The sequence below is a fragment of the Sciurus vulgaris genome, assembly GCF_902686455.1.
Source record: "Sciurus vulgaris genome assembly, chromosome: 7".
NCBI classification, from domain to species: Eukaryota; Metazoa; Chordata; class Mammalia; order Rodentia; family Sciuridae; genus Sciurus; species Sciurus vulgaris.
In genome coordinates, this window is record NC_136467.1 from 29,439,657 (window position 1) to 29,449,815 (window position 10,159).

Below are 10,159 nucleotides of genomic sequence, written 5' to 3' on the forward strand. Positions count from 1 at the left end.
CATTCTCAGCAAAATATTACATGAGGAAGAGATGAAAAACAGTGATGAAAATCAGCAACGGGAGGAACTATCCTAAAGGAATAGCCAAATAAAGGAGAAACCAAGTCGTGTCAAAAAACAAAAATGAGCCAAATGACTGGGAATACAAATCATATCTCAATAGTAACCCTGAATATCGATGGCCTGAACTCATCAATCAAAAGACATAGACTGGTGGACTGGATTAAAAAGAAAGATCCAACAATATACTGCCTGCAAGAGACTCATCTCATAGAAAGAGATACCCACAGACTACAGGTGAAAGGATGGTAAAAAACATACCATGCACATGGACTCAGCAAAAAAGCTGAAGTATCCATCCTCATTTCAGATAATGTGGACTTCACGCCAAAGTTAGTCAGAAGGGATACAGAAGGACATTTCATACTGCTTAAGGGAAGCATAAATCAGCAAGACATAACAATCATAAATATCTATGCCCCAGTGGCTCATCCATTTATGTCAAACAAATCCTTCCCAATGCGAGAAATCAAATAGACCACAACACAATAATACTAGGTGATTTTAACACGCCTCTCTCACCACTGGACAGATCATCCAAACAAAAATTGAACAAAGAAATCATAGATCTCAATAACACAATCAATAATTTATACTTAACAGACATATATAGAATATACCATCCAATGAAGAGCAAATACACTTTCTTCTCAGCAGCACATGGATCCTTCTCTAAAATAGACCATAATTTATGCCACAAAGCTAATGTTAGCAAATACAAGAAGATAGAGATACTACCTTGTATTCTATCAGATCATAATGGACTGAAATTAGAAATAAATGACAGAATAAAAAACAAACTACTCCAACACCTGGAGATTAAATAATACACTATTATATGATGAATGGATAACAGAAGACATCAGGAAGGAAATAAAAAAAATTCTTAGAGGTAAACGAGAACAAAGATACATCATATCGAAATCTCTGGGACACTATGAAAGCAGTACTTAGAGGAAAATTTATTTCATGGAGTGCATTCAATAAAAGAAGAAAAAAATCAACAAATAAACGACCTAACGCTACAGCTCAAAGCCCTAGAAAAAGAAGAACGGAGCAACACCAAAAGTAGTAGAAGACAGGAAATAGTTAAAATCAGAGCTGAAATCAATGAAATCGAAACAAAAGAAACAATTGAAAAAATTGACAAAATAAATAGTTGGTTCCTTGAAAAAATAAAATTTAATAAACCCTTAGCCACATGAACAAAGAGAAGGAGAAAGAAAACTCAAATTACTAAAATTCGGAATGAACAAGGAAATACCACAACAGACACGAGTGAAATACAAAAGTAATTAGAAACTATTTTGAAAATCTATACTCCAACAAAATAGAAAATCTTGAGGACATCAACAGGTTTCTAGAGACATAAGAATTACCTAAACTGAACCAAGAGGACATACACAATTTAAATACATTGACTTCAAGTGATGAAACAGAAGAAGTCAGCAGAAACCAACCAACAAAGAAAAGTCCGGGACCAGATGGGTTCTCAGTCGACTTCTACAAAACCTTTAAAGAAGTGCTCATTCCAATACTCCTCAAAGTATTCCATGAAGTAGAAGAGGAGGGAACCCTCCCAAACTCATTCTATGAAGCCAATATCACCCTGATACCTAAACCAGACAGAGACACATGGAGGAAAGAAAATTTCAGACCAATATCCTTAATGAACATTGATGCAAAAATTCTCAACAAAATTTTAGCAAATCGCATACAAAAATATATTTAAAAGATAGTGCACCATGATCAAGTGGGTTTCATCCCAGGGATGCAAGGTTGGTTCAACATCAGGAAATCAATAAATGTCATTCACCATATCAACAGACTAAAAGTTAAGAATCACATGATTATTTCGATAGATGCAGAAAAAGCATTTGATAAAATACAACATCCTTTCATGCTCAAAACACTAGAAAAAATAGGGATAGTGGGAACACTCCTTAACATTGTAAAGGCCATCTATGCTAAGCCCATGGCCTATATCATTCTAAATGGTGAAAAACTGAAAGCATTCCCCTTAAAAACTGGAACAAGGCAGGGATGCCCTCTTTCACCACTTCTATTCAACATTGTCCTTGAAACTCTAGCCAGAGCAATTAGACAGACCAAAGAAATTAAAAGGATATGAATAGGAAAAGAAGAACTCAAACTATTCCTATTTGCTGATGACATGATTATATATTTAGAGGAACCTGGAAATTCCACCAGAAAACTTTCAGAACTCATAAGTGAATTCAGTAAAGTAGCAGGTTACAAGATCAATGCTCATAAATCTAATGCATTTTTATACATAAGTGATGAATCTTCAGAAAGAGAAGTTAGGAAAACTACCCCATTCACAATAGCTTAAAAAAAAAAAAATACTTGGGAATCAATCTAACAAAAGAGGAGAAAGACCTCTACAATGAGAACTACAGAATACTAAAGAAAGAAATTAAAGAAAACCTTAGAAGATGGAAAGATCTCCCATGTTCTTGGATAAGCAGAATTAATATTGTCAAAATGGCCATACTACCAAAAGTGCTATACAGATTCAATGCAATTCCAATTAAAATCCCAATGACGTACCTTATAGAAATAGAGCAAGCAATCATGAAATTCATCTGGAAGAATAAGAAACCCAGAATAGCTAAAGAAATTCTTAGCAGGAAGAGTGAAGCAGGGGGTATTGCAATACCAGAACTTCAACTAGACTACAAAGCAATAGTAACAAAAATGGCATGGTATTGATACCAAAATAGACAGGTAGATCAATGGCACAGAATAGAGGACACGGACACAAACCTAAATAAATACAATTTTCTCATACTAGACAAAGGTGCCAAAAATATGCAATGGAGAAAAGATAGCCTCTTCAACAAATGGTGCTGGGAAAACTGGAAAACCATATGCAACAGAATGAAACTAAACCCCTATCTCTCACCCTGCACAAAACTCAACTCTAAATGGATCAAGGACCTTGGAATCAGACCAGAGACCCTTCATCTTATAGAAGAAAGAGTAGGTCCAAATCTTCAACATGTCGGCTTAGGATCAGACTTCCTTAACAGGACTCCCATAACACAAGAAATAAAAGCAATAATCAATAACTGGGATAGATTCAAACTAAAAAGCTTTCTCTCAGCAAAGGAAACTATCAGCAATGTGAAGAGAGAGCCTACAGAGTGGGAGAAAATCCCACTCATACTTCAGATAGAGCACTAATTTCCAAATATATGAAGAACTCAAAAACTCTACTCCAAGAATACAAATAATCCAATCAACAAATGGGCTAAGGAAATGAACAGACACTTCACAGAAGAAGATCTACAAGCAATCAACAGATAAATGAAAAAATGTTCAATATCTCTAGTACTAAGAGAAATGCAAATCAAAACTACCCTAAGATTCCATCTCACCCCAATTAGAATGGCGATCATCAAGAATACAAGCAACAATAGCTGTTGGCAAGGATGTGGGGAAAAAGCTACACTCATACATTGTGGTGGGGCTGCAAATTAGTGCAGCCACTCTGGAAAGCAGTGTGAAGATTCCTTAGAAAACCTGGAATGGAACCACCATTTGACCCAGCTATCCCACTCCTTGGCCTATATCCAAAGGACTTAAAATCAGCATACTACAGAGATGCAGCCACATCAATGTTCATAGCTGCTCAATTCACAATAGCTAGACTGTGGAACCAAGCGAGGTGCCCTGCAATAGAGGAATGGATAAAGAAACTGTGGTATGTATGGAATATTACTCAGTCATAAAGAAGAATAAAATTATGGCATTTGCAGGTAAATGGATGCAGTTGGAGAATATTATGCTAAGTGAAATAAGCCAATCCAAAAAATCAAAAGGACGAATGATCTCGCTGATAAGCGGATGATGACACATAATGGGGGGTGGGAAAGGGGCAAGAATGGAGGAAGGAGGGACTTATAGAGGGAAAAGAGGGGTGGGAGGGGTGGGAGGAAGGGAAAAAATAACAATGAGTCAAAAACTATTACCCTATGTAAATGTATGATTACACAAATGGTATGCCTCTACTTCATGTACAGAGAAACAACATGTATACCATTCATTTACAATAAAAATAAATTTAAAAAAATATATATAGACTGAAACCTATCCATTTGAGTAAGCATGTACTTTTGTGTAGGTTTTTTAAAAATAGTTTCACATATCTTTTCAATTTTTTATTCATATGCAGTTTTACGTGTCTGTTCACTAACCCTAACCATTACCCATACCCATAAACCTTCTCCCAATTCTAAAACTACATCAAAATGTAAAAGTTTTTACACATATAATCATGTATATTTGTTTTAATATTCATAGATATTTTGCCAAGTGCATTTATGTACTCATCTATATCAAATATGTTAATATATTTTCACCTAGAATATATAGCCCAGTTTTAAACAAAAATGTCAGCACAGAACTAAACCAGTATGTACCTGTTTGTGAAAACATTTCTATAGCTTTTCCTACATAATTTCATGTCCATTTTTCATTCAAGTGAACATTTTTACATGTTCATTGTTAACCGTAAAACTAACCCTAGCCCCAAACCTTCTCATACCCCAACACTACATCAAAATACTAAAGCCTTTACATGTATAATCATTTACATTATATGAATGTTCATATATATATTTTGCCAGGTACATTTATATACTTACCTATAATATCATATATATTAATACATTTTTACAAATGAATCAATGGTACAGGTTTAAATAAAAATGTCTGCATGGATCTAGACCAAAACCTATCTGTTTGTGAAAACATATATATTTGTATAGGTTTTCCTAATAATTTCACATACATTTTCATTTTTCTATTGAATTATGTAATTACACTTGTTCTTTCCCAAACCCTAACCCTAGCCTTACCCCTAAAACTACTCCCAGTCATAACACTGCATCAAAACACAAAAGCTTATTCACAAATAATCATGTTTTTATGTGAGTATTCATAGATATTTTGGCAGGTACATTTATATACTCACCTATAATATCATATATATTAATATATTTTCATGTATGAATCAATGGCCCAGGTTTAAATAAAAATGTCAGCACAGAGCTAGACTGAAACCTATCCATTTGTGAAGATATATACATTTGTATATGTTTTCTTACATGATTTCACATATACTTTCATTTTTTATTCAAATATATAGTTATACATGTTCCTTCACTAACCCTAACCCCAGTTCTATGCCTAAAGGTATTCAGACCCCTAACACTACACCAAAAAGTGAAGTCCTTAAACATATCATCATGTATATTTATGTTAATATTCATTGATATTTTACAAAGTATGTTTATATACTCAACTATAGCATCATATATATTAATATATTCACATATGAACACATGGCCCAGGTTTAAACTAAAATGTCATCACGGAGCTAGAGCAAAACTTATTCTTTCTTGAAAACATACATATTTGAACGGGCCGCAAAAAAAAAAAAAGAAAAAGAAAACATACACATTTGTATAGGTTTTCCTATGTAATCTCACATATAATTCATTTTTTATTCAACTACATAGTTGAACATGTTCATTCCCTAACCTTAACCCTAGCCTTATCCCTAAACCAACTACCATTACTAGCATTCAATCAAAACACAAAAGCCCTTACTTGGTATTCGTTATATGAATATTCATAGATATTTCACCAAGTACTTTAGTATACTCACCTGTAATATCATATATATTAATATATTTTCATTTATCAATCCATGGTCCAGGTTCAAACCAAAATGTAACCTATTCATTCGTGTACTCATATATTTGTATAAATTTTCCTAAATAACTTCATGTATCTTTTCATTTTTTGTTCGAATATGTAGTTATACATGTTTATTCCCTAACCCTAATCCTAGCCCTAACCCTAAACCTACTCATACTTCTAACATTTCATCTTCTAACATTTTATCAAAATGCAAATAGCATCACTAGACTGAGATGTCCTGTTTGTGAAAACATTTTTATGTTTTCCTACATAATTTCACTTATATTGACATTTTTTATTCAAGTATACACATATATACTTTTTTCCTTTTCTAACACTAACACAAGCCCTAACCCTAAACCAACCCCAATTCTAGCACTACATAAAAACACAAAAGCCCTTACAGGTATCACCTTGTACATTTACATGAATATTCGCAGATATTTTGCCAGATACATTCATATATTCCCCTAAAATATCATATATATTAATTTATTTTAACATATAAATACCGGTTCCAGGTTGAAATCAAAATGTCAGCACGGAGCTCTACTGAAACCTGTTCATTTGTGAAAATATATACATTTGTATAGGTTTTACTACATAATTCCATATTCTCATTTTTTTATTCAAATATGTAATTATACATGTTCTTAAGGTAACCCTAACCCCAGACCTATACCTAATGGTGTTCAGACCCCTAACACTTCATTAAAATGCAAATGCCTTTAAATATATTATCATGTATATTTACGTAAATATTCATAGATATTTTGCCAGGTACATTTATACACTCACCTATAATATCATATATTAATATATTTTCATGTATGATTCCATGGCCCAGTTTTAAACTAAAATGTCAGAACAAAACTAGAACAAAACCTAAATATTCCCTCACCCTAACCCTAGCCCCTAAATCCATTGCCACCCATAGCACTACATCAAAACCCTAAAACCCTTACCTGTACAATGATATACTTTCATATGAACATTTAGATAGTTTTACAAGTATATTTATATACTCAGCTATAATGTCATATATATTAATATATTTTCATGTTTGAATACTTGGCCCAATTTTAAACCAAAATGTCAGCATGGAGCTAGACCAAAATCTATAGGTTTATGAAAACATATTTTTATACAGGTTTTTCTACATAATTTAATATGCATTTTCATTTTTTGTTCAAATATATATAGTTATACATGTTCATTCCCTAAACTTAACCCTACCTACCCCTAAACCTGCTCCTACTCCTACCAATACATCAAAACCAAAATGTGCTTACAATTATAATAATGTCTCTTTATATGAATAATCATAGATATTTGCCCAGGTACATTTATATATTCAACTATAATATCATATATATTAATATATTTTCACATATGAATCCATGCCCTTGTTTTAAACCCAAAAGGTCAGCATAGCTCTAGTTCGAATTTTAACTGGTTTTGAAAATACATATGTTTGTTTAGGTTTACTTACATAATTTCACATATATTTTCACTTTTTATTAAAATAAATAGTTTAACTTGTTCATTCTCTAATACTAAAGCCAGACCTACCCCTAAACCCACTCCCACCCCTAACACTACATCAAATCACAAAAACCCTTACCATATAATCATGCACATTTTCATGAGTAGTCAAAGATATTTTGACAGGTAAATGTATGTACTCACCTATTCTATCATATACATTAAGACAATATTACCTATGACTCCTTGGCCCAATATTAAACAAAGATGCTGGCACAGAGCTAGACCAAAACCTGTTTGTGAGAATATATACTTTTTTTTTTTTAGAACATATACTTTTATATATGTTTTCCTGTATAATCTCACACATTTTCATTTCTAACATAGTTACACATGTTCATTCCCTAACCCTACCCCTAGTCCTAACCCTAAGCCTACTCCCAAGCCTACTCCCTCCCCTAACACTACATCAAAATGCAAACGTTCTTTCACATATATTCATATTCATTTATATGAATATTCATAGATATTTTATAGGTACATTTATATACTCACCTATAATATCATGTACATGAAAATATTTTCACCTATGAATCCATGGCCGTGTTTTAAAATAAAATGCAGCAGGGAGCTGGATTGAAACCTATCCATTTGTGAAAACATACATTTTTTAAGTTTTCCTACATAATTTCACACATATTTTCATTTTCATTCAAATACGTAGTGATACATGTTCCTTCCCTAACCCTAACCCTAACCTGCCCCTAAATCTACTCCCACCCCTAACACTACATCCAAATACAAAAGTCAGTATACATATAATCATGTACTTTTATGCTAATATTCATAGTAATTTTGACAGGTCATCCAAATGCTCACCTACAATAACATATGTTCGTATATTTTTTAAACTGGATCATGGATTCATTCATGTAAATGTATTAATGTACCTGGGAATTATCTATGAATATTCATGTAAATGTACACGGTAACCCGCATAAAGTCTTTTGTTATTTGATGTATTGTTACGGGTAGGAATAATTTTAGGCACATAGCTAGAGTTAGGGTCAGGGAATGAGCATATATATCAATATATATGAATGAAAATATACATAAAATTAGGTACTAAAACTTATATAAACATATATGTTTTCAAAATTGGATATATTTCAGTCTAGCTATTTGAATTTTTTTTTAACTAAAGGAAATTGACTTTTGGCCTAAATCTGTTTTGTTACTGAAGATTACACAGCATGATGAAATAGGTATTTTTGTCTTAAGAGGCAATATTTAATAATAAGCTGACTTCCAAGAAACATCATTTCCCCTTTTCTCAAAATTCTGTTTTTTATTAATGAACACTTGAGCCCGCCTAGAATGCTCTAGATTGCTATTTCCTCACATCTTTTCAGTGGTTTGGGGAGAATGCCTAAAGACTTTGCAAAAGGTAGGGGAAGAGAAGGATATCATGTGAACAAAAGGGACAGCATTATGTTTATTAAAAGAATACTTTTTGTTAGTAATTATTTCCTTGGTGACTCTTGGGGGTTTTCTTCTTGTTTGTTGGATTTTTATTATTTTTTTATTTGTTCTAATTTGTTGTACAAGACATTAGAATGCATTTTTACATTTTGATAGAAAATACATAAATGGAGTGTAATCTCTCATTTTTCTGATTATACATATTGTAGTATCACATCAGTCATGCAGTTGTACATGTACCTGTATATGTACATGAGGTAATAATATCCGTTTCATTTGGATTTGCTGATATTTGATTATAATTTTAGGGATAATTTTAGCAATTATGTTGAGATTTATTATTTATTTATTTATTTTGCGGTGCTGGGGATGGAACCCAGGGCTTTGTGCTTGTGAGGTGAGCACTCTACCAACTGAGCTATCTCCCCAGCCCTATGTTGAGATTTATAAAGTTCAAAAGAAAAAAAATTTAAATTGCTGTTTAAAACATGCACTAAAAAATTATTTGGGCTGATAATCATGTTTGATCTCCAGTACTTTGCAGAAGACTAAATAGAGAGGGTCAGCAGACAAGAGCTAATGTTGGAAGCAATAGAAAAATGATTAAGAGCTGGCATCTGAAGCAACCCTAGGTTTGAATAACCAGGTCTGCCACTAACTAACCATAGGAGGCATCATAGTAAGTTCCTTTCTCCATGTCTGAGTTATTTTATGTCTGAAGGAATAATGTCCATCTCATAGGATTGTCTCAGTAATTATAAAGGTTGAATTAAATGATGGTAAAGGTTCTAACGTATTGGTAATTGGTAATTGTTCAATAATATTAAAACTTCCTGTGGAAGATAGGGCCTCTGAAAAGCCAGAGAGTAGCAGAGAACTGCCCAAGTAGGTGAGCCTTCACTGTTTTTCTAACAGTGGCCTTGAGTGCCATTACCCTTTTTGCTGTTGTTTCTGGTTTTGTGGTATTGGGGACTGAATTCAGGGCTTCACACATGCAAGACGAGCATTCTATCACTGGGCTACATCCCGGTTCTTTTTTTTTTTTTTTTTAATGCTCATTGTGGGCATTATACCAAGCAAGCTAAACAGATATAAACCATTTTCTTGAAGACAGAATTACAAGCTGAGCATTTCTAATCATTTTATCTTATTACTATTTCATCATCATTCTTCCTCCACCTCTCCCAAAAAGAATTACTTAATATTTTCATATATCTGGAAACATTTCTTGACATCCTTCAACAATTATCTTGTTGGCTCAATGCTAGAGATGCTCAACCACTCTTGCAGAAGTCACTGCCAACCCTGGCCAAGCTCCAGAGGATGCTGCTGGCAGCTGAGGCTGTGATTTTTCCCCACATATTTTTATCGGTGTATTAGAGTCTTACATAATGGCAGACTT